We start from the raw sequence: 25,648 nt of genomic DNA on the forward strand, positions 1-25,648 counted from the left end.
TTTGATTTTCTATAGCCAACTCCCCAATGCAACTCTGTTTAGTGACCACCTTCCTCATGTCCCTCAATTGTGGACAGAGGGAGTTCACTGGAGGTTGATTTCCTATGTAGTTCCACCAAAGAATCTTGGGCTCCCACTGTCATCCAGAGCATCCTGCAAGCCAGATTCGCAGACTTTAGGCTCTAATACTAATCCCTCCCATTCTACTTCAGATTATATGCTTCCCAACCCTTTGGTGACTGATGTTGGTGTGCTTCTTCCATGTGGACTTAGTTGAAATCTCACTTAGATAGCTGATTGTTCGGAAACATTACCTTTAAGATCAGACAAAAAGCATCTGGGGTCTTAAAGACAGTGGGAAATTATCCTTCCTCTGGACAACTAGCTCTCTTTTCTAGAGCTGTCAAATAGCTCACAATGATCTATTTTGTGTGTGATATACCAAAGGTCTTAAAGTTGTTCATGAAGAGGAAAGAAAAGGCAAATCTTTAATATACATAATTTGTGTGACCTTTGAGTAGGGCATACAAATGTTTTTCTACAGTTTAGAATGTAAATTATATTTTTAAAAACTTACAAACTCAGGATCAACAATAACGTTTTGCTATAATCCAGCCACAGAAGCATATCAATCAAGTATGTGTCAAGCATATATGTGTCAATAGTAAGTAGTGTTGATTTCCTTGCTTTGGGAGTGAGAATTCTTGCATTGCAAAATTGGAATAATCTATGGATATCATACCACATTCTTAAGCATAAGAAAAATGTCAGTCCCTGCTGCAGAGCTGCTGCACCATAAAAGACTTAAAGGGCCCCAGTGCCGCCACCCCTCTGCCTGCCATGCTGCTACCTGTACTGCTGTTACTGGGCCTCCTCAACCTGACCACCACTGAACCCACCGTGTACTTGAAGGAACAGTTTCTGGACGGAGATGGGTGGACAGACCGCTGGATAGAATCCAAACACAAGTCAGATTTTGGCAAATTCGTCCTCAAGTTCTATGGTGACCAGGAGAAAGATAAAGGGCTGCAGACAAGCCAGGACACCTGCTTTTATGCCCTGTCATCAAGATTAGAGCCCTTCAGCAACAAGGACAAGACCCTGGTAGCCAAGTTTACTGTGAAGCATGCGCAGAACACTGACTATGGGGGAGGCTACGTGAAGCTGTTTCCTGATGGCTTGGACCAGACAGACATGCACAGGGACTCTGAGTACAATATCATGTTCGGTCCTGACATATGCAGTCCTGGTGCAGAGAAAGATCATGTCATCTTCAATTACAAAGACCAGAAGGTGCGCATCAACAAGGACATCTGTTGCAAGGATGGTAAGTTCACCCACCTGTACGCTCTGATTGTGAGGCCTGACAACACCTATGAGGTGAAGACTGACAACAGCCAGGTGGAGTCTGGCTCCTTCAAAGATGACTGCCACCCAAGAAGATAAAGGATCCTGATGGCACCAAGCCAAAAGACTGGGATGAGCAAGCCAAGATCGATCACCCCACAGACTCCAAGCCTAAGAACTGGGATACGCCATAGCACATCCCTGACCCTGATGCCAAGAAGCCCGATGATTGGGACAAGGAGATGGATGGCGAGTGGGAGCCCCCCCGTGATTCAGAGCCCTGACTACAAGGGTGAGTGGAACCCCCGGTAGATCAACAACCCAGATTACAAAGGCATGTGGATCCACCCGGAGATCGACAACCCTGAGTACTCCCTGATGATAGCATCTACTCCTGTGACAGCTTTGCTGTGCTGGGCATGGATCTCCGGCAGGTCAAGTCTGGCACCATCTTCGACAATTTCCTCATCACCAACGACGAGCCCTCTGCCAAGGTGTTTGGCAATGAGACATGGGGAGTCACAAAAGCTGCAGAAAAGGCCATGAAGGACAAGCAGGATGAAGAGCAGAGGCTAAAGGAGGAGGAAGAGGACAAGAAGCTCAGAGAGGAGATGGAGGCAAAGGACAAGGAGGAGGAGGAAGAGGACAAGGAAGAGGGGGAGGAAGAAGATGTGGGCCAAGCTAAGTAAGGGCTAGCTGTAGAGGCTGGGCCGCCTGCCTCCAGGGCTGGACTGAAGCCTGAGTGCTCCTACCGCAGAGCCGGCCGTGCCAAATAATGCCTCAATGAGACTAGAGCACTTTCATTTTTTTTCCAGGTTGGGTTCAGATTTGGGGCGGATTTTGGTTTTGTCCCTTCCCTCGTTTTTTGTGTTTCTTTTTTGTTTTACTGGTGTTTTGTCTTCGATTATCATTCAGCCCCCATCCCTGGCTCTCATCTCTTTTGATTGACATCTTTCCCTTCCTCTGTCTTCTTAGCCTCCTCTCCAGCCCATGCCATGGGCAGGGGTATGGAGAAGCCCCGGCCTGAGATTCCAATTGCTCTCCTAGCTGGAGCCTAGATGTGTGTGTGTGTGGGGGGGGGGGGGGGGCGAAGGGAGGAGAAAGAAGGTGGTGTTCCCAGCCCTACAGCACTGAGGAAGAGTGGAGATTTTAGGACCTGACCTCTGACCCCTCCTCTCCTGCTCCCAGGACTTGGACCACTTCTGGATGGGGCAGTGATTTCCAGAGAATATAAGAACTACAAGCAAATTTCTATTAAATTAAGTTTTGTGTAAAAAAAAAAAAGAAAGAAAACTGTCGATCGCAAGCATATCTATGATGCTCACTCACCACTGCCCCATAGTTTTCAAATGTTTTAATAGGCCATTTGTTTAGAATTTCAGTACAATACACACAAGTATCTTCTCAAGCAAGTAGTGCCCAATACTGTGAATAGTGTTTTAAAGGAAGAAATCAACCTTTTTCTTTTTTTTTTTTTTTTGCCTCTCTAAGCTCACTGGTGCCACGTATTTAACAAACTTATACGAGTGAAACCCTATAATTTGGCTTGTAAATAGGTTAGATACAATTGTGGATGATTACAGAATTTCATAACAATAGACGGTGATTTACCCCTGAGCACTGTTTCTGGTTATTGGCACGATGATAGTGTGCATTAGTCAGATATGCCCAATGGCCTTGAGAACATTAGACATTTTTTGTTTTGTTTTTTTAGTTTTTAATACATACATGCTTTCTAGGTTAATATATTCACCTCTTCATTTTAAAAACTTGCATTCACTACATGATCTTAGATAACTTGACCACACTAGCATTTTTGCAAATCTAGCTTTCACATTCAAAAATATTTTTCTTGCATCTGAGTTTATGGTTTTAGTTTTTAAATGGTACTTTATGCATATGACAAACCAAATTAATCAACTATATCTTAACACACTAATTTTAGTCAATCAAAATAAAAAACACACTGCCATAATGTCAATTCCAACTCACAGTGATCCTTTAGGGTGGAGCAGAATTGCTCCATAGGGTTTCCAAAATCTTAAATTTGTGTGGAACAGACAGCCTCGTCTTCTGCTGAGGAGTTCACTCCAGAGATTTTGAAGCTAGCAGCCCAACCCTTCAATCCACTGCACCCCTAGGGCTCTATCTGAAGAATTAAAGAGATCTAAAAGGTACCAGAGTCTAGAGATATTCATTCATAAATCACTTTAGTGTCATTTTAAATAACTACCATATATACTCATGTATAAGCCGAGTTTTTCAGCACAAAAAATGTGCTGAAACACTGGGGTTCAGCTTATACACGGGTCAGTGGTACCCCAGCAAGGTGTAACATCTCACGGTGATTGCCATTCCTCCACTGTTCATTCAAAGCCCCGCTGACACTGCAGGGCTTTGAATGTTTGTTTACTCACATCTAACCAATCAGAGCCATCCTATGATGTAGGCAGCTCCAATTCGCAGAAGCATCCCTAGTGATTCACTAGCTGAACTGGTAAGGATGAGTCTGTGGCTGTGCCCCGTCTCTCCCCTCTGGTTTATGTTAATTCATATCCTGCATTTCCCACCCTAGGCTTATACTCGAGTCAATCAGTTTTTCTGGTTTCCCAGGTAATAATCAGGTACCTCGCCTTACATTCGAGTACATATGGTAAATATCACCCCCATAGTAAATAGGTAACTTATTTTAAATCTTAAAGAGGACTACCATTTCTTAAAATCCCTCCTGTACAAGGTTCAGCAAAAGAACTCTAGCAGTGTCAGTGCGCTGGGCTAGGTGTTAAGGCTGCTTGCTAATCACAAGGTCCGTGGGTTTGGGTTCACTTTATACATAACAAATTAAATTTTTTAATTTATAGAGGACCTTTAAGCGTTTTGAGGCATTCTTTGTATTCATATACATTTATATAATGGTTTTAAATGTCTGGTGTCACAATGGTTAACGCACCCAGCTGATGAAAAGAAAAAAGGTTGGCAGTTTCAATTCACGTTTCCATAAACATGTACAACTTTGGTGACCGATGGGCACTTCTACGACGTCTGACAGGTCACATAAGTCAGGATAGACTGAACATCAATTTGTTTTGGATTTGTTTTATACTGCAATTAAGATTCATTCTTTTTAATCTTCACTCACAGCCTTGAGAGACAGGCGTAGCATACCCATTACAGTGGGTACTTGCTTAAGGCCCCAGAGCCATGACATAATCCAGTTGTAAATCAAATAACTGTCTAGTTCCCAAATCTAAGTGTGACCTTCCTACTATAAATATTTGGAACACTGCCAAGTACTAAGTTAAAAAAAAGGATAAGACATACAGGGATGGGCAGATGTGACAGGGAAAAAACCGCTCCAGATGAAGTAAAACAAAAGCACTTTACTTATTGAGTGCTCTTCGTACCTATTAAGAACCATCTTTCTCTTACTTTATTCACCCATAGCCTTATATGCATGTTAGTACCCATACAATATCAAGCTTTAAAAAATAGACATTTGGCTTCCAAAACCTCAAAGAGAGCTAGCTATTGGAGAATTACTTAAAGAAAAATGGCCCTATGAAAGAACAGCAATCCTAGCTATTAAAATAGATATGGTTTTATAAGACATTTTATGGTAAGAAAGGTTGAGATACATCTAAGGTGCAACCATTGGTCTCTCCACGTCCAACGGAAATCTAAGATTCATGAAGACCATTAGTTTCAATGGACTAATAGGAACATCTGTCTCCATGATCCTGATACCAGCAGAACTAGATGGTGCCTGGCTACTTACTACCAATTACTCTGAATCCTATGAGAAGGTCCTAGAGAGAGTGAAAGAAAAAAATGTGTGTGGGTGGTGGGTGGTGGGTGGAGGGGTGTGGGGTGATGTGGGGGTGGGGGTGCTGAGATAAAGTGTTCTAATAATCAAAACAGTATTCTCTGAAAATGTTATTAATTCAATGCCCAATAGTATTAATTTATATAGAAATCTCCAGGAAATATATATGTTATCATTTTATATTTTCCAACTAGTATACAATAGTGTAAAAGTAAGCACTATTAATTTAAGAATAAAAAATTAAAACTCCAAAAGGTATAAAGTGCTCAATTTTAGTGCAGATTATAACATTCGCAATTTTAAGAAAATGAAAACTATGGGTCTTATATTAAGACAAGTTAACAGTAAACTAAATCCCTTCCAAAATTAACAGTGTTTCAAAATGGAATATTAGCATCTACAGCAATTCATAAATGAAGGTAAAATTTTATTGCTACAATTTTCTTCTCTTCTTATCACCCTTCCCCCACCTTTTTCTTCTAACACTTCTGTCTTCTTTTACTTGAAGAAAGATACTATATAACCTAGCATAACTAGGTGGAACACTTGTTATTTTTTAATTTATCACGGAGTCTTCAAGAATTTTGAGGCATTCCATATAAATATGTGCTAGGTCTTAAGAAATGTGCTAGTGGAAGTGACCAAACGCAGCATCTCCAGGACTTTAAAAGTGTTCTTTTGCCCGATAATTAGCACTACAGCAACAGCTCTAAAGCCAAGCTCAGGAGCAGGTTCGTCTAGTTCTTTTGTTACCTCGATTTTTTTGGCAGGGGGTGGAGGCTGTGAGTAAAAGGGGGGAGACATAAGAAAACCAGTTCTATACAAAGAATTGAATTTTAGTATGCACAAGTCAGTAAATACATTTTAGTTGGAAGGGAGCCAAATACTGAGAAGAAAAGTCAGACTCTAGTCAACAAAAGAACTAAGCTGGCAACTGAGAAGTAAAAGGCCTAAATTGGTTTCTAATGACTTGTGACCCAGATACTAAGATATTTAACTAATACTCAAATCTAACAGCTAAAAGAAATGAATGGTCTGCTGATTAAGTATTTTAGTCAAAATGATAGGCACTTAAATAATTAGCATTTTCTATTAAAAAGTGTGTTTTTTTTAAACTTGAGAAACAACTTATTTCTTTTTTTGTTTGGTAAATGATCCCATAAATGATACTGAAGCTTTGTAATCAGATAAGAGGGAAAACACTTACTGAAGATAATATAGCACAAAACCTCTTTTAAAGTGTGTAACATACATTTTGTAGTTTATTTCAAAGGCTGTATTTGCCTAAACTAGTTTTCTTCCATTTATGGTCTACATAGTCTATTCTACCAAAACCGTCTTGTCTATTCAATGACAAGAAAAGTTTTAATGAAGGTTTATCTTCAACTGAATCTACACAGTATCTGTGGGAGATAAAGAAAGTATACATTCACCAGGTCTCACCTCATGGTTAGCAGCTTTGAAGGGGAGAGTGGTGTTTCGCACAAGTAAGAATTTCACATAATAGGCATTCCAGGGCCATATAAGGCTGGAAAAAAATCATCAATACCAGTTAACATCGTATGCTTCACCGAAGAGCAGCAGTTCCAGCCATCACATTAGGTGTGAATTAATCACATGTGTGACCAGTACAACCCAAGAATGATGGTATAAATAATCCAAATGGCCTTGGGCAGAAAAAAAGGTTCCCCACCCCTGCCTGGATGCACCTGTAGTGAAGCCGACTGGGTTCACTACATCACACATCCAACACTTGCCTCCTTCCTAATGAGCCATAATTAGATCGCCATCATTAATCCTCTCCCAGTAGCCCCTGGACTTGAGTGAAACTAATCAACTCAGCATGCAGGGTAGACTGCTATGAGTCTCACCTACTCCCACCACCTCCCCCGCCTTACCAATGACCAGTGTAGGTATATGCAGAGCTACACAAGTTTAGGCCGCCGAGAAGCACGCTGGGTGCAGACGTAGAGCTACGACAGGGAAAGAAACTATATTGTTCATGAGAAAACTAAGATCTTTTCCCTTTGGATCTGGAGGAGGGAACACAAAGTTCCAGCAGCCATCCTGTAAGTATAATGTTTGGAAAAAATATTATTTTACAGAAACAATACCACCTAAAATTCCCCAGTGTCCTCTAATCTATTCTGACTTATATAGCAACATGGTAAAGACCAAGTAGAATGGTTCCTTTTTAGGGTTTCTGAAGCTGTGAATCAAGAGCTTCTGGTCGTTTCAAACTGGCCACAGTTTTGATTAGCAGCCCAACACTTAGCCCACTGAACCTCACGGTTCCTACTGGGCGGAGAGAGCATGTAAGAGGACAACTGAGAACTTGACATCACTGAGCCACTGCCTTAGCTAACTGTACTGTATGCCTTACCGCTTGTACTTTCTTAACGTGAGTCAAAAAATGTCCTTTTTATTTGTGCCAGTGTTAGATTAATTGAGAAATTAATGATCAGGAAGCCAGCAAGTGCCACACTCTAGTTCCTTTCAGAAAATTATAGACTGATTGTGAGGATGCCAGAGGACCGGGCAGAGTTCCGCTCTGTTGTCGCCATGAGTTGGGACTGACCTGGTGGCATCGGACAACATGTATTCTATTCCTGGTCTAACAAAAAGTGCTGTGGGTCACTTTGTTCTGTCTGTCTGTCTGTTTTCTCAATTTTCTACAAGGATCGTGCATTATCTGTATAATTGTGAGGGGGACATTTGAAAAAATGTTCAAAGTTAGTCAAGCAGTTAAACCCTTTCTTAATCATTCATACAAAATTCATGCTACTCCTTTAATACAGTACTGTTTTCATTTCCTATGACATACACATATGAATGTGCTCTCCAAGTTTGAATCTGACCCCAACCATCTCTTGCTTAAGAAAGAACCATTAACGTACTACAATCTCAGCTAGAGTTACTGACTCCCTCTCCTTCACACCCCATCTCACGCTCAGTTCCCAATAATGCCTATTTAGGTGGTTGAGACTGCTGCAAGAAGTATGCTCTAAAGCATATAAAAATGACTCGGTAAACCAGTGGATTTCTCTTAGAGCTTTGTTAAAGCTAAAAGTATAACCTGTAACCAGTTCTGTATTTCTTATTTAAAACAACAACAACAAAACAACCCTTTCAGGATTCCTGCCTTCCACATTTATTTTATCTAGGAATAATGCTGATCTTTTATTTTTAAAGAGTGATTGAAACCCCCCTTTTAAAAATCATTTTATTGGAAGTTCATACAACTCTTATCACAATCCATACATACATCAAACATATAAAGCACATTTGTACATTCATTACCCTCATCATTCTCAAAACATATGCTTTCTACTTGAGGCCTCGGTATCAGCTCATTTTTCCCCTCCCTCACCGCTTCCCCCTCCCTCATGCGAACCCTTGATAATTTATAAATTATTATTTTGTCATATCTTATACTGTCTGATGTCTCCCTTCACCCACTTTTCTGTTGTCCATCTCCCAGGGAGGAGGTTATAAGTAGATCCCTGTAATCGGCTCCCCCTCTCTACCCCACCCTCCCAATATCGCCACTTTCACCACTGGTCCTGAAGGGATCATCTGTCCTGGATTCCCTGTTTCCAGTTCCTATCTGTACCAGTGTACATCCTCTGGTCTAGCTGGATTTGCAAGGTAGAATTGGGATTATGATAACTGGGGAGGGCAGGGGAAGAAGCATTTAGGAACTAAGGAAAATTGTATGTTTCATCATTGCTACACTGTACCCTGACTGGCTTGTCTCCTCCCCACTACCCTTCCATAAGGGAATGTCCAGTTGCCTACACATGGGCTTTGGGTCCCCACTCCACACTCCCCCTCATTGACAATGATATGATTTTTTTGTTCTTTGATGCCCCATACACCTCATCCCTTCGACACCTCATGGTCGCACAGGCTGGTGTGCTTCTTCCATGTGGGCTTTGTTGCTTCTGAGCTAGGTGGCCACTTGTTTACCTTCAAGCATTTAAGACTCCAGAAGCTATATCTTTTGATAGCTGGGCACCATCAGCTTTCTTCACCACACTTGCTTATTCACCCACTTTTTCTTCAGTGATTGTGTCGGGAAGGTAAGCATCATGGGATGCCAGTTTAATAGAACAAAGTAATCTTGCATTGAAGGAGTACTTGAGTGGAGGCCCAATATCCATCTGTTATCTTAATACTAAACCTGTAAATATATGCACATACATCTATTTCCAAAGCCTCATATATAAATATATTTACATATGTACAAGCCCTTATTTAGACCTCTATAAATGCCCTTTGCCTCCTGTTCTTTCCTCTATTTCCTTTGACTTTCCTCTTGTTCCACTATCATGCTCAGCCTTCATTTGGGTTTCAGTAATTCCTCTCAGTTACATTACCCTTGATCACGTCCTACAAGGCCTTCTACATTCTCCTCACCACCAATTTGGATCACTTGTTGTTCCCTTGTCTCTGGATTTGTTAACACCCACTTCCTTTCACCCCCACCTCCCCCTCTCCCATGTCCCCCCGGAACTGTCAGTCCCATTGTTTTCTCCTCCAGATTGTTCATCCAGCCTATCTTATTTAGACAGACCTGCGGAGATAACAACATGCACAAAAACAAGACAGAGCAAAACCAAGCAACAAAGAAAACCCCTTTTTATAAAGCAGAGATGGTAAAATGAAAGCCCATTGGCCTTTCACGGGCTTATTTAGCCCTGTATAGCAATAGTTGCTGGCCCTTCTAAAACATTTTAATTAGTTCCCAAGTAATTCACTTAAAAAAAATCTGTCAGAATTCTGTGAAAAACTGAAATGTGTGGCAACATTAAGCTTACAGACTAACATGTTCATAATCAGATGGAACCAAATATTAGGAGTCGCCTTCCCTATTATGAATTGGAACTGAATCTAATGTACCTAAGAAAAACAACAATCGTCCTCCCCCCTTAGATAAGCATGAGTCTCTAGAACCCCATTGTCTATACTATTTCCCTTGATGGTTCAATTCATTAATAATCCACACCTTATGGATATTTAACTATGCCACCACTAATATAACAGGGTAATAAGAAACACAGCACAACATCTTTGAGTTAGAAGTGATCTTACAATTTAATTCTACAGGCAGCACAATAACAACTCTAGTTTTGTTTTATTTTATTAAATAATTATATTGGGGGCTCTTATAGCTCTTATCCATACATTTCCATACATCCACTGTGTCAAGCACATTTGCACATATGTTGTCATCATTTCCAAAATATTTTCTTTCTACTTGAGCCCTCCTTTTTATCCCTTCCTTCCCCCACCCTCCCAACTCTAGTTTTAGATTTCTGTAAAATCACTAGGTTTTATTCACCTCCCAAATTTCAAGTCCATTTCCATCTCTTCCTGGCTGGCATCCACCCTCTCCTACTTGCTGAAGAACAGCTTCTTAATATGGTTCCCACATTCAGTAGTCAAATTCATGTTTTCAAACGAAATTTTAATCATGTCACACTCCTGCTCAAAACCTTTCATGGATCCTGAATGGCACTTAAGGATAAAGTCCAAAATCCTGGACAAGACCACAATCCTGCATTCCTCTCCACCTTTATTTCTCTTTCTTCTCAATGCTCCAACAGAATTAATTTTGTTTTACCTTTTGCTCTTGCAGAAGTTATTTCTGTTACCTGCAGTGCTATTTGTCTATACTGACTCTACTCCTAACTCCAAGGCTTTACTGTATATACTCGTGTTTAAGTCGAGTTTTCCAGCACAATTTTAATGCAGTTTTTGTGGTAAAATTAGGTGCCTCGACTGATATTTAGGTCAGCTTATACTCGAGTATATACGGCAATTAACTTACACTAATCAAGAAAATGTAAAAGTGTGCACAAACATGCTCTGCAAATGCCGTACAAAGAGTTACCATTGTAAAGGTGCCCTCTGTGTACTGCACGGAGAAACAGAGTGTTTCAGATAATCCTCAGAGCTGTTCCCCAGAAAACCTCTAGATCTAAATGAGAAGACGACATGGGATTCAAAAGACACTACATTGATCTGGAGGAAATGCAATGTCCGCCCTAGCTTTCACTAGGCAGACAGACTTCACAAAATTAAACTTGCTTCTTGTTTCCAGTGCTGTTCACGTAATCTACAGCGGCGTCTGTCATATGCTCCGGTCTTGAAAGCAAGTCTCCTGGGAAGCCTATCCCATGCTGAATCACTGTGGAAGTCCCACAATTCTTTCTCCACTTTTCAGACTGTTGGTTATATTTAATATAATGGTTTCTTTTTTTCTTTTCTAGATACTGGTCAAAGGTAAATCAATATCTTCCTCAAACAGGTCTTCAAAAGCAAAGCAGGGCATGTGCTTTCCCTTATTTGTCTACACATAAAACACATTTTCTCCGACCCAGTTTATGTAACGCATTCACCTGGTGACAGGTTGGTGGCACTAGTAACCAGAGACTGGAATAAACATCAGTCGACTCACACAGAATCAGATCTCTTGACTCTGACTACTTGTTTTTAAGTATCCTTTCTCTATGCTCTCCTGATGATTACCCAAACATCACAGATCTAGTCAGCCTTTGTCTAATTCAGGATTGTAATCCCTGTGGCTGGAAACTTGAAAATTAGGTAATAAATTTTAAAGATTAACCCAGAAAACCTTCTTAGTAAAGTTACAAGAGTTTCCTGCAAAAAGGAGGGTAGGCAGGAACAGGTGGAGACAGCAAGTCCTTGGTTTACAGCATTAAGCAGCCCTGGCGGCACAGCAGGTTAAGATTTACAGTCTTGGGGCAGGGCAGTTCTAGTCTGTCCTGTGGTGTTGCTATGAGTTGGAATCACCGTGAGGGTAATTGTTTAAAGCATGTTGTTGTTGCTGTGTGCTGTTGAAAAAGATATCGTATTTGCCATGAACAAGGTGTTCTGCCATGTGATGTCCCGCTTCATTTTTATCGCCAACTTCTATTCCTTCCTCTTTCTTCCCAACATTTGCTTTCCAACCACCAATAATTATCAATGTACTTTGAGTGCACATTTGATCAATTTTAGAGTGAAGACATTGGTAGAATTCTACAATTTCTGCATCATTAGCTTTAGTGATTAGTGCATCAATTTGAGTAATAATTGATTGGATTCCCTTGTATTTGGATAAACATTATCCTATCACAGGCAGCACTGTACTTCAAGTTCGACCTAAAATGTCTTTTTGACCAGGATGCAACACCGCTCCTCGTGTGTCAAAAGCGGTCCATTCCAGTTCACTAATGGCTACAATATCAGTCTTTGTATGTCTCATCGTATTTTTAATGGCTTCCAGTTTTCTTAGATTCATACTTTAACATTCCAAATTCTAAAAATCATTTTATTGGGGGCTCGTACAGCTCTTATCATAGTCCATACATCTATCCATTATGTCAAGCACATTTGTACATTTGTTGCCATCATCATTTTTAAAACATTTTCTTCCTGCTTGAGCCCTTGGTATCAGCTCCTCATATTTTTCCCTTCCTCCTCCACCCTGTCTCCCTCATGAAGCCTTGATAGTTTATAATTATTTTTTCATGTCTTACACTGACTGATGTCTCCCTTCACCCACTTTTCTGTTGTCTGTCCCCCTGGAGGGGGCTACATGTAGATCTTTGTGATAGGTTCCCCCTTTCTCCAACCATTTTCCCCTTCCCCTCCTGGCATCACTCCTCTCATTCTTGGTCCTGAGGGGTTTATCTGTCCTGGATTCCCCAGCTCTAATTACTAGCTGATGTTTGCAGCTGTTTCTTCTCATTTTGAGTCATGCCTCATCATCAAATGAAGGTCATGAAGGCTTTCCTCCCACTGGCTTCACTCCAACCACATTGTTACGGTGGACTCTCCTTTGAGAAAGCAGCTCTTCTTCAGTATTTTTAGTGCCTTCTGACCTGAGGGGCTCATCTTCTGGCACCGCCTTTGACCATGTTCTGCTTCTGCTCATTAGGTTTGCAGCAATCGACAATGCTTCCATGCTATCCACAGGGTGTTCAGTGGCTTATCCTGAAGTAGTCAGCCTACTCCTTCCTCCTCATCTGTTCTTAGTCTGGAAAACCTGCTAAAACCTGTTTGCTTTGAGTAACAAAGCCCTCAAAACCACAGCAAACACAAGCCACCACAATATGACAAATCGACAAGTTGTGAAGCCTAGTGTTATGTATAATTCGGAACCTTTAACTATTTAACCTAATCTTTTTTACTTCCTAAGGATTAAGGGGGTGTAATGGGCTAAACTAAACACAAAGCACACAGTTCAAATTCACCAACCTTCTGGAGGAGAAAAAGATGAAGCTATGCGTTTCTCTACAGATATACAGCCTCGAAGGCAGTGGGTTATCAACTCATTATACAGTAAACATGACATATAGTTTATAAAGAATTCTGGCACTTGATAAATACTTAGATTAGGTAATCCATAAATGACAATTCTTACAAACTTTTCCTCAGATTCAACTACCAAAATATTTTGATAAGATAAAGACTAAATGACTTACCATATATACTTGTGTATAAGCCGAGTTTTTTGTGCTGAAAAACGGGTTCGGCTTATACACGGATCAGTGGTACCCCAGTGAGGTGCAACATCTCGATGCCTTCCCTCCCCACCCCCGACCCCCGGTAACGGGAAGAGTGCACAGAAGCACCTGTAGTGATTCACTTACGCCAGCAGCTGAACTGGTAAGGATGTGTCTGTCTGTGGCTGCACTCCATTTCTCCCCTCTCCCCTCTGGTCTCTGTGTTAATTCACATCCTGCATTCCCCGCCTGCACAGACTCTCCCCCTTCCTCCTGGCTAACACCTAAGGAGGTGGGGTGGATTACCATGAAAGTTCTTTTTCAAAGTCTTGTTTTTTTATCCTATTAGAAATGGATACTCTTGAACCAAAACAAAAATGCTGGTCATATGAGGCTGGTTTCAAAATGAAGGTTGTGTCAAAGGCAAAAGAGAGCAATAACAGTATTCCAAGTAGGGAATTCTGTGTTCATGAAAAGCAAGTGAGGGAGTGGCAGAAAATGAAGGCTGACTTGGAACAGATTCCAAAAGCTAAAAAAGCTTGCCGTGGTTTAACGTCTTTTTATGGGGCTCTGGAGAGTGAATAGCATAAATGGGTTATAGAGTGTCGTCAAAAGGGTTACTGCGTAACACGCATGGGAATCCGCATGTGTGTTCTACAAATGGCTAAGGATGACAAATACAAAGCACCAGGAATTGAAAATTTTGCTGTGTCAGCAGGATGGTGTAGCCGCTTCATGAATAGGTTTGGCCTACTATGTTTGAGACAAAGAACAAAGATTTCCCAGAAAGTGCCACAAGACCTTGAAGAAAAAAAATTATGTCATTTCAGTCATTTATTATAAAACAAAGAAGGATTTATAATTATGACCTGGCAGATATTGGGAATACGGATGAAACTGCCACAACTTTTGATCTTCCAAGCAACAGAACTGTGGCAAGTGTAGGAGAAGAAAAAAAAACATTTTTCTCAAAACCACAGGAAATGAAAAAAAAAACACTTTATAGTTGTTCTATCATGTTTGGCTAATGGAACTAAGCTGCGTCCTGTCATTATTTTTAAAAGAAAGACCTTGCCTAAAAAGATCAATTTCCCACCAAGAATTACTGTGCGTGCACATGTTAAAGGCTGGATGGATGAAGACGGGACAAAAAAATGCCTGGAAGAAATTTAGAATCAACGACCAAGAGCAGCCTTAAAGAAAAAGCCATTGTTACTTATTTGGGATATGTTCAGAGCCCACCTATCAGATGACATAAAAAAATTGCCAAAATCTAGTAAAGTTATGGTACTTTAGCCGTTACTCCAGGTGGGCTTGCATCTGTACAGCAGCCTTTTGATGTATCCTTGAATAAGGCTTTTAAAGACGGTATGCGAAGGATGTGGCATGAATGGATGTCATCTGGTCAAGCCCGACTAACAAAAGGAGGAAATCTCATGAAGCCTGACATAGAGTTCATAGCAAAGTGGGTCCGAGATGCATGGGAAGTCATTTCAGAACAAATGGTGATGACGGCGATCTCAGTGAGAACAGTGTCTATGATGACCTCACACCAGCTGAAGCTCTGCATTGGGATACGGATGATGATGAGGAATCCAGTTTTGAAGGATTTTAACTCTTTACGCTTTAGCTTGGTTGCTGATTGAGCTCACGGAATAGTGCTCTTAAGGCATCATTGTTGATACCTTATTGTTTTTGTTGAACCTATTTTCCACTTACTGTGCTGGTTTCCTAATGTTAAATGACTTGTTGTCCTTTTATTTGTTTTTAATTTAAAATAAATATTTAAATACATTACCCCACTGATGTCTCAATTTTTAATAATTTTATTTTCATTTGTTTTGATTACTGAAACTCACCAATAACTTCTGCATTTTCCACCCTAGGCTTATACTTGAGTCAATCCGTTTTTCTGGTTTCCCAGGTAATAATTAGGTACCTCGGTTTATACTCGGGTCGGCTTATATTCGAGTATATATAGTAGCTTATCATTTTTAAAACTTTAAGTGTTATCATCACAAATACATATATCAAACATGAAGGAAATAGGGAATGGACTAGCCTATCCTCCCACATTATGCTAACTATAAGTTTCAAACAAATTAAAACACTTAATTGTCAGGTAATCTTATGAGATTGACATTGTTATTAGGTAAAGATGTGAAAACAGGCAAATATCTCTTATGCGATGTTTGTGTACATCCAGTTCTCCAACCCTATTATACCAATTCCTGAAATATGGTATTTTAGGCCAGGTTGACTACAGAAACCAATCCAGTGACACTCACAGATGTGTACAGCCCAGTTCAACTCAAGTCCATAAGTTCAATACTAGTCCATAAGTCCCTCTTCAGACTCACACAGTCACATGTAACGATGATGCAGAATGCAGAACTATCATAAGCCTATCAATGCAAAGTTGTGTGGATCCAGCATTGGTGGAAGCATCACAGGGCTCCAGCAGTTCTCAGGGTGGCCAGCAAGCAGGAAGGTGAAGGCACAGAGAGAGAGAGGCTGATCTCCAGAGACGTATATCTCTTGGTTGCGCCTCCAAGGCAGGTCATCAGGCTGCGACCTAATCAACGAGCTAAACTCTAGGTGTTATCTTCTTACAGATGCCATGTTAGCACACGCACAAAGAAACCCTTTCACATATAATAATAACTGGCAACTACATTGAGGAGGGGGACGGGAGAATCTCCTCTATGTTTCTTAGGATGTCTGCAACAATATGTCCTGTACCATTTGCTCTTTTTTCAATGACATCTTGCTAGTCTTTCATCAAGAAAGTTTATTTCTCCTTTTCCTGATTTGAACCAGCCCTGTGACCTGTTTTGAAAAAAACAGAATTGGCAGAAGTGACTCTGGATACTTCTAGAATCTGGGCCTTAAAAAGAGCTGTAGCCTTGCCTTTGGAAAATTCCTTCTTGAATTTACCACACTGACACTTGCTGCCGAGTCCAATTCATAGTGACTCAGGACAGAAGAGAACTATGTACAGGAGTAGACAGCCTCATCTTTCTCTCATAGGGCAGCTGGTGGTTCTGAACTGCTGCTATTGATGTTAGCAGCCCAACATGAACCCATTCTGTCACCAGGGAAACCTAAATAATTACTTGGAGACGCCTACCTTAAGGAGCGCCTAGGGCCCCAGAGGCCATCTCCATTTGAGAACCTAGCTGGTAGTTCATTCCCTGCCAGCCATTGAGTGGAGACATTTTAGATTGCCCACCTTCTTAGCAACTCAGCCAAAAACACACGTAAAGAACACCCAGTCAACCCTTAAATTGGGAGACGGTTTATTATGTAGCAATAGATATGGGAAACACTCACCTGGTTTTTTAGAAATGTATTTCGCTAAGACTAGTGTCATGATCGCTGAAGACAAATGGGTTCATAAGCAAATGTGGTGAAGAAAGCTGATGGTGTCCGGCTATCAAAAGATATACCGTCTGGGGTCTTAAAGGTTTGAAGGTAAACAAGTGGTCATCTAGCTGAGAAGCAGCAAAGCCCACGTGGAAGAAGCACACCAGCCTGTGTGATCACAAGGTGTCAAAGGGATCAGGTAACAGGCACCAAAGAATAAAAAATCATATCAGTGTGAATGAGAAGGAGTGCGGAGTGGGAACCCAAAGCCCATCTGTGGGCAACTGGACATCCCCTTATGGAAGGGTCGTGGGGAGGAAAGGAGCCAATCAGGGTGCAGTATAGCAACGATACAACTTTCCTCTAGTTCCTAAATACCTCCTCCCCACCCCTCACTATCATGATCCCAATTCTACCTTGTAAATCCGGCTAGACCAGAGGATGTACACTGGTACAGATAGGAACTGGAAACACAGGGAATTTAGGACAGATGAACCCTTTAGGACCAGTGGTGAGAGTGGCGATACCGGGAGGATGGAGGGAAGGTGGGGTATAAAGGGAGAACCAATTATAAGGATCTACATGTAACCTCCTCCCTGGGGGATGGACAACAGAAAAGTGGGTGAAGGGAGACATTAGACGATGTAAGATATGACAAAATAATAATTTATAAATTATCAAGGGTACATGAGGTGGAGGGGTGAGGAGGGAGGGGAATTATGAGGAGCTGATACCAAGGGCTCAAGTAGAAAGCAAACGTTTTGAGAATGATGATGGCAACAAATGGACAAATGTGCTTAACACAATGGATGTATGTATGGATTGTGATAAGAGTTGTACGAGCCCCCAATTAAATGATTTAAAAATTAAAATTTTTAAAAGAGTTCTATTAACAACCCCAAAGTACAATAAAAACCCAAAAATCTGGTGTCTGAAACGATTGAAAACAGATTCAACTATCAAAATGTTTTGAAAAGATAAAGACTAAATGAATTAGTTTAGCATTTGATTTTCATTTACAAATGACAATCCTTTGTAAAGCCTAAGCTTTATGAATCACTAACGGTATACGATCGATGTATGGAATGTTATAAGGGCTGTAAGAGCCTGCAATGAAATGATTTTTAAAAATTACTAAGGGTTACACTTAGATTAAAAAACAATTTAGGTCAGCGCTTCATAAAATCACAATGATTTTTGAGCAGTTGATACTGACTGTATCACTAAATGTGTGATGAAAAAATAAGAGTGTTTCACTTGAGACTCCAAACAGAAAGGCAAGTAATAAGTAACAGAGTTTGATTACATTCTAATAGAACATCTAGATTGAGATTAATAATCCTTATATAATGAAGTATTATTATGCAATTGCAAGATACAAAAATATATAATACAGAATTGCATTAAACATAATATTTTAATTATTTTCCAAAGACAAACATATTGTTAAAGCATCAGTGTACTGTGAATGCAACAAATACCAATTCATAAATATTTCCACTTGACCGAAATCTAGCTGTCTTTTGTCTTATATTAAATGTCTGTTAATCTTAATAATCTTGTAAAACCAAGAAATGTGCTGAATAAACAAAAATTTCAAGAAATACTTTAGATGACCTCTTAATATCAGAATATAGTTTATAACCAACAAAGGATATTTATGAAAGATAAGCATAATCCCCAAATAAATTATTTCTGAGTCAATAAAGGGAAATTATTGGCTACATCAATGATAATTGCTTTGATCTAATAAAAATACAGGATCTTTCAGACTTAAATAACAGAGAGCAAATAATCTGGAATAGTTCTTACTTAAATGCTATAATTAATGATAAAAATAATAAAATTACACATAAACATGTAATCTTCATAATTCTTAGAAAATAAGGACTCTAAAATGCGATTTAAATTAAAAAAAAACAAATATCATTTAAAAATATAACAATCAAAAACCCTGTTTTACCAGACCAATAGCAATATCCATTCTCTCTAGTAAAACACTTTTGAAAAAAAGAAGGCACTCAATAATTTTCCAATTTTAAAACTCAATTTTGCTTTTAAGCAGACACTCTAAAAGATAACTATATCCAGAAAGAAAAAGGTATTTTTCAAAAAAATTGAAGGCAACATTACCACAAAAGTTCAACAATTTATAGTCCTAAGGAGCCCTCCTGGAAATGTTGGGAGGCTAACTGCAAGGTGTACAGTTCAAACCCACCTGCCGCTGCTAGGGAGACAGACAGTGCTGTCTGCTCCCACAAAGATGTGGCCTCACAATCCCACAGGGAAGTTCTACTCTGCCCTATAGGCTCCCTATGAGTCAGAATCAACCTGATGGCAGGGGTTTGATTTCAGTTTTAAGGAGTCTTGATGGCACAGTGGTTAGTGTTTGGCTGCTGATCTGTGGTTCAGACCCACCAGCTGTGCCACAGGAGACCGACAGCCTCAGAAATCCCATGGGGCAGGTCTATGGTGTCCTATTTGTCTGCCGGGAGTCAGAATCTATCCAACCGCAGTAGGCTTCGTGGGGATATGGATTGCTTTCATTGCTATTAGAAAAACATACATGTAAGAAGGATTCTTCAATCCATTATGTGACCCTAGATATTCAGCTACCACTAAAGTTGACACTATGCCCAGGTCTTGGACATTCAAACAAAGGTGCTCTTTGGTTCCAAAGGAACCTTTTAAAAGGAAGAATGTGAATACAATGAAGAGCAAGAAATTAGAGGTGAAGAAAAGCTTTTGTTCAGATGAATTATTGATTCAGTAAAGAAATGAACTCACTATTTTCTAACAATCTATTAAGAAATTCTAAATCGCAAGCCTAAAGAACAATAAAGCTTTTAAATGATCACTATTCAGCAAACCTTTTCCACAGGAAAATATTTTAAGCTATAAATTCTGTTTATCTACAATAATTTATATTTTTAATTTATAAAATGATAAATGAGACCAAAAAGTAAAATTGTTATAAACTAAATAAAAACAACGAATAAATTTCATCAGAGGATATTAAGAATTAACACACTATTCATTTATTTGTTATTCTTCACTTGGGAGACCTCAGGAATGCTCACTTAATGTGTGTGTGTCTGCTAGATAATTAAATATACCAGCTCCTCAGTTATGAAATTTTGCGTTTACAACTTTGAAAATCTAGACACGGAGGCGATGAGGTGATCGTGGGAAGATGGGACATATGAGCAGACAAGGAAAGTCTAGGGAAGGGCCTATAGAGGTATGTAGAAAGAGGGGGAAAGGAGAGGGAGTAGCATGGAACTGGGGTAGACAGAGAACTACAGAGACCCCTACCCCTGACTACCACCACCCGTATGTTATTGGACAGAAAGGAACACCTGTACTAAAGATGGGGTGGAGCTCGATTACCACATAATGCCAATTCCACAAAATAACCCAGGCTTTGGAGCCTAATTATATTGATAGGGGAGAAATGGGTGCACCTTACTAAACTGTTTCAAGAAAATCTTGCTGCACTGCTGACAGTGTCATCAGGATTTAAGTTACAGAACTCTCTGAAAGGTATTTATTTCTTGATTAGTACCTCCAGGCTAGAGTCGGATTTCTCCCACAACCATGAACAATGTTTGGGTACCTAAGTTCTTGATAGAGATGAAGCCTCCTTTGGATAAGAGCAAAGGTACTTGCTTCTGGAAAGGGAACAGAATCCGAGCTAGTCAGTGCTCGTCACCTTTTCACAGATATTTGTGATGATGCAAAACTCTGGATGCCTTTCTCATCACAAAAGAATGTACTTTTAAATATTGTCTGAAACATATTTGTGACACACACATCACATGCATATATTTTTATGTATTCATTTACTTTTGCTTGGTTTGAGAGTCATTCCACATAACCTATAATCTACACAGACCACAGCTTACTTTGGGAAGTTACACATCTGGACTTACACCTTCATTCTCTACTTGTAATTATTTTAAAATCCATACCTCTCAACAGAATTAAGGATATAAATGAGACTGTCTACTTCCATAAAGATTTACAATCTTGGAAACCCGATATAGGGTCACTATGAGTTGGAATTGACTCAAAGGTAACAGGCTTGGGTTGGTTTCATATTGAGATTTTTAAAACAGCAACAGAAAAGTAAAGAGAATGCCTTGTTCATTTGATCTAGCTTCCTCCTCCCTCAAGGTGCATTCCATTCTCTGCCTTCTCCTGGTAATCTCTCAGCAGCGCGCTCCCTTCTGTTTCAGAATGAGAACAGCTTGTATTCACTGAACAGAACTGTACAGTGAGGAAACTGAGTTACTACCCAAGAGTCCACAACTACTACGTGGCAGAGACTATACACCATGTTTCTGGACATGAGCAGGTAGGTACACAATCCACAATGTGGCAGAGACTATACGCCATGTTTCTGGACATGAGCAGGTAGGTACACAATCCACAATGTGGCAGAGACTATACGCCATGTTTCTGGACATGAGCAGGTAGGTACACAATCCACAATGTGGCAGAGACTATACGCCATGTTTCTGGACATGAGCAGGTAGGTACACAATCCACAATGTGGCAGAGACTATACGCCATGTTTCTGGACATGAGCAGGTAGGTACACAATCCACAATGTGGCAGAGACTATACGCCATGTTTCTGGACATGAGCAGGTAGGTACACAATCCACAATGTGGCAGAGACTATACACCATGTTACACAATCCACAATGTGGCAGAGACTATACGCCATGTTTCTGGACATGAGCAGGTAGGTACACAATCCACAATGTGGCAGAGACTATACGCCATGTTTCTGGACATGAGCAGGTAGGTATGAAATCTGTTGCATGTTCCTCCCAAGCACCCAAAGGATCCTGAAATTCATAGTAAAAAGTATAAACTGAAAAGGCCTTTTAGTAATAATGTACTGAGAAGCATAAATGGGTTTGCCAAAGAACTCCACTCCTGAGATCCTATCTTAGGATAAGAAATCTAAATTCTCAGATATACTGTATGTATAAGTATTCGTGTCATTTAATAAGAAAAAATTTAAAGCACCTGGGCTGTAACTAGTCAATGCATTATAATGACCCATTTCAAATGATTATAAAAGTGTTAAAGTAGTATTATGAGGCAATTTTCTGTGCTAGGTAGAAAGAAGAAACAAGACTCCCATATGCATGCAAAATAAACATTTCCATCAAAGGAATCCATAACTCCTCAGCGAGGGAAGCTCTACCATGTGAAGACGTAGTGAGAGAGAGAAAATATTTCTTTCATAGAATACAGTTATATAGGGCAGAGGAATAGTCTACTTTCTCTAGAAAATATATTTACTTTAGTATTAACACCAGTCAGTTGCATCCTCTTTCGCTCTAGAAGGAACAAAATTCTGTTGTCATAATTCACTTTAGAAGAGGAATAAAATCTGTTCCTTGAACTCCAAATAAAGCCTCAAGGCCCCTTTTCTAGAAAGGGGGGAGAGGCAATATTTGATTTAGGAGACCTGGAATACATATATTCCCAATACTTTCAGGATTAAAACATTAAGCAAAAACACAATCTGTCCTCTTTTAAATCACAACATATCTCTCATTTAGCAAAGACTCAAATTATCCTCGGCATTTGAGGTCTTTCAAAAATCAGACTCTTAAATCTATGTAAATCTTGTCTAATCTTAGCTCCAAGAAAAAGGCTAAGTAAAAGGAGTCTGAGGATGGATTTTAAAACTCATGCATCTATCAGATAAGAAATACAGATATGCATACATATCATTGAAGACTGCAGGTCTAACAACACGTTTACTTATTATGTAACCGATGCTATTCTTTCATGTTGCTGTGACGCTGGAAGCTATGCCATCAGTATTCTAAATAAAATGCCACAGTGGGCAAGTTCCAATGGAGCCCTCCGACTACACAGATGAAGAAGAAAGGTCTGGAGATCAACTTTGGAAAATTAGCCACTGAAAACCTTAAAATCATAGCAGAATATGATCTGATACAGTGTTGACAGATAAGCCTCCAGGTTGGAAGGCACTACAACAGAGGCAACGTTAGACTTCTGTGTCCCAAGGTCATGAAGATGTTTCTGTTCTATGCAGGGTCACCATGATTTGGAACAGAGTCAACAAAATTCCTAACCCCATGGAAGGCCTAATAAGTGACACGTCCCTGAACTTACATAGTTATACTATGAAAGAAACTGGACAGATGAACTGTGCAAGTGCACAAGATTTATTAAGACCCTTTTATGCCAGGAGTCAGAATCAACTTGAAGGCAGTGTGGGGGGGTTGTCATTTTTTTTAATGTCTTAAAGAATGTCAAATAAAAAAGGTCGTTTATCCTTCCAGTAGCATTTTTTCCTTCTTACTTTAGTTGGTATTTCAGTACTACCTACAATAAATGACCTAATTCTTGGCTTATTAATACCTAATACATAAGAATATTAGAATGCCTTATCTACCTTAAAAACATGAAAAAGTTAATATATAAAAATTCTGTATATGTATATTTTTTGTTAGAATAAATATTACTATTCCCCAAATCATCGAATTTAAGTTGTTAAAAGTGACTGCCAGAACATTTTTAAAAGATACTGTTTCATTCAAGTTTATAGTTAATATTATATTGTTTTACCTTTATTTCAGGTGTAAGGTTTCCATATACAAACAACTCCTTTTTGTTGATTATTTGGGTTTTTTGCTAATGATTCTTCCTAACAGAGTTTTGAAAAACAATTTACCAATTCTTAGAAATACTCTGATAAAAACTGAAATGCAAAGGGCTTAGGTGGAGAGCAAATGCTTTGAGAATGATTGGGGCAGGGAATGTATGGATGTGCTTTATACAATTGATGTATGTATATGTATGGACTGTGATAAGAGTTGTATGAGCCCCTAATAAATTGTTTTAAAAAAATTGAAATGCTCAAGTTAGCAAGAAATTTCCTGTAATTCGTGTCTGTATAGAAGTGAGAGACTTTCATCCAAGGCACTGAATCAAGCTTTTCTCCTGACAAAGTAGAGGAGGTCCAGTGAGCACACAGTAGGGTCACCTAGTACTTTTTTTGTTCTATGGTCCCCCAAAACCTCTTCCTTACAATTTAACAATGATCATTCTCACGCCTAATCAACCAAACCTGGTAAGGATATCATAATCTCTGCTTCAACCTAGCTCCATAATCTAAAACAAATTACAGAACTTTTGAGGTTCTCAATTCTTATCTACAAAACTAACCAGACCCAGACAGAGTCCTAAGGAGCGATTCCATTCCTCTCAAAGGCATTGAAGTACTTGGAATAGAAGGGCCAGTTTGCCCGGAAGGAGTCTCTAGGTTCTCCAAGCATTTTTTTATACCCCGGTAGCCTCGGGATCTAAAGAAGCTGCTTTCCCCAGTAATATGATGGCCTCAGCTATGAGTTCCCGTTTGATCATTCTCTGTTTACAATGTTGGCTACTAATCCCAACTCGGCAGGGTCCCTAGGTGGCCTGCTCTGCCAAGATAAGTCTCATAGCTTGAAACCAAGTTTCTCCCATAAATGGTGGAAGGCTTTGGCTATGTCTTTACACCTTTGTGGGCAACACCAAAACCCCTGGGAAGAAGTTTTGTACAGGTAGACAACTCATTGTCTTTAAGGCCTATATTTATCATATGAGCTAAAGAATGAGGCACACCTAGAGGAGGAAAAGACATCTCAAGTTACTGTATATACTCGTGTATAAGCCAAGTTTTTCAGCACATTTTAAATGCCGTTTTTGTGGTAAAATTGGGGGCCTCAGCTGATATTCGGGTCCACTTATACTCTAGTATATATGGTAATCCGTTTACCTTACTGTCACTAAACAATTCTGAAAGGTAGCATCAATATTGCCATTTTAAATAGAGTTAAAAGGATTCAGTATATTATATAACATAGACTAAAGAAATTGGTTTTCATCTCTGCCAATATATATTTTAAACTCCAGCTAACTGGAGTCATTGATAAATGATTTAAATAGTCATGCAAATAAAAGATTTGTTCAAAAAAAGAAATGTTGAAAACATAAACATAACTTTAGTGAAATGCCTGTGGATGTGGGTAGGTAGCATGCCAATTTGAAACTGATCAGCTCCCCAACTTCTTGCCCCCCATCTCCCAGCCCCCTGCAATTGCTACAAGCAAATGTTCCTCTGGTAGGAAACCTCTTCTTTCTAATGTAATCGTACTATCATGACAAATCTTCATTTTTAATTTTCTGTGATATTCCATATCTAAACGATGAAATATCTCTCGATGTAATACTTGGGATTAATTCAAACTTCTAATTACTATCGCTTCTTTATAAAAATAAACCTACTCAAAGAATGTCGACTTTAATCACTAAACTATTGATTGCTCAAAACAATAAAAAATTAAGTTCTCAACCATTCCATGATACCAACGCAATACACTCAGTAAGCACTCTGAAAAGTTAAAAGGCCAAAGTTAGCAGGAAATCCTCGCCGTAGACTTCTAAGGAAAGCTGAGGGTCTCTCACCAGAGACACTTATCCTTTGGAAAAAAATGTATGTGGCATGGTAAAAAAGCGATAAAGGTACATATCATATAAACTTTGTATTGCTTTGATTGATA

The 25,648-nt window shown here is 39.6% G+C and overlaps 1 protein-coding gene and 1 pseudogene across 7 annotated transcripts in view; one reads left to right on the forward strand and one right to left on the reverse strand.

The window, feature by feature from the left end:
* The window catches only part of ZEB1 (zinc finger E-box binding homeobox 1), a 207,625-nt gene that overhangs the window by 152,922 nt on the left and 29,055 nt on the right, over nt 1-25,648 (reverse strand). The gene's annotated exons all lie outside the window — the stretch shown is intronic.
* LOC142448419 (calreticulin pseudogene) lies at nt 841-2,036 on the forward strand (annotated as a pseudogene).

The sequence above is a fragment of the Tenrec ecaudatus genome, chromosome 5 (genome assembly GCF_050624435.1).
Source record: "Tenrec ecaudatus isolate mTenEca1 chromosome 5, mTenEca1.hap1, whole genome shotgun sequence".
In the NCBI taxonomy this organism is placed as follows: domain Eukaryota; kingdom Metazoa; phylum Chordata; class Mammalia; order Afrosoricida; family Tenrecidae; genus Tenrec; species Tenrec ecaudatus.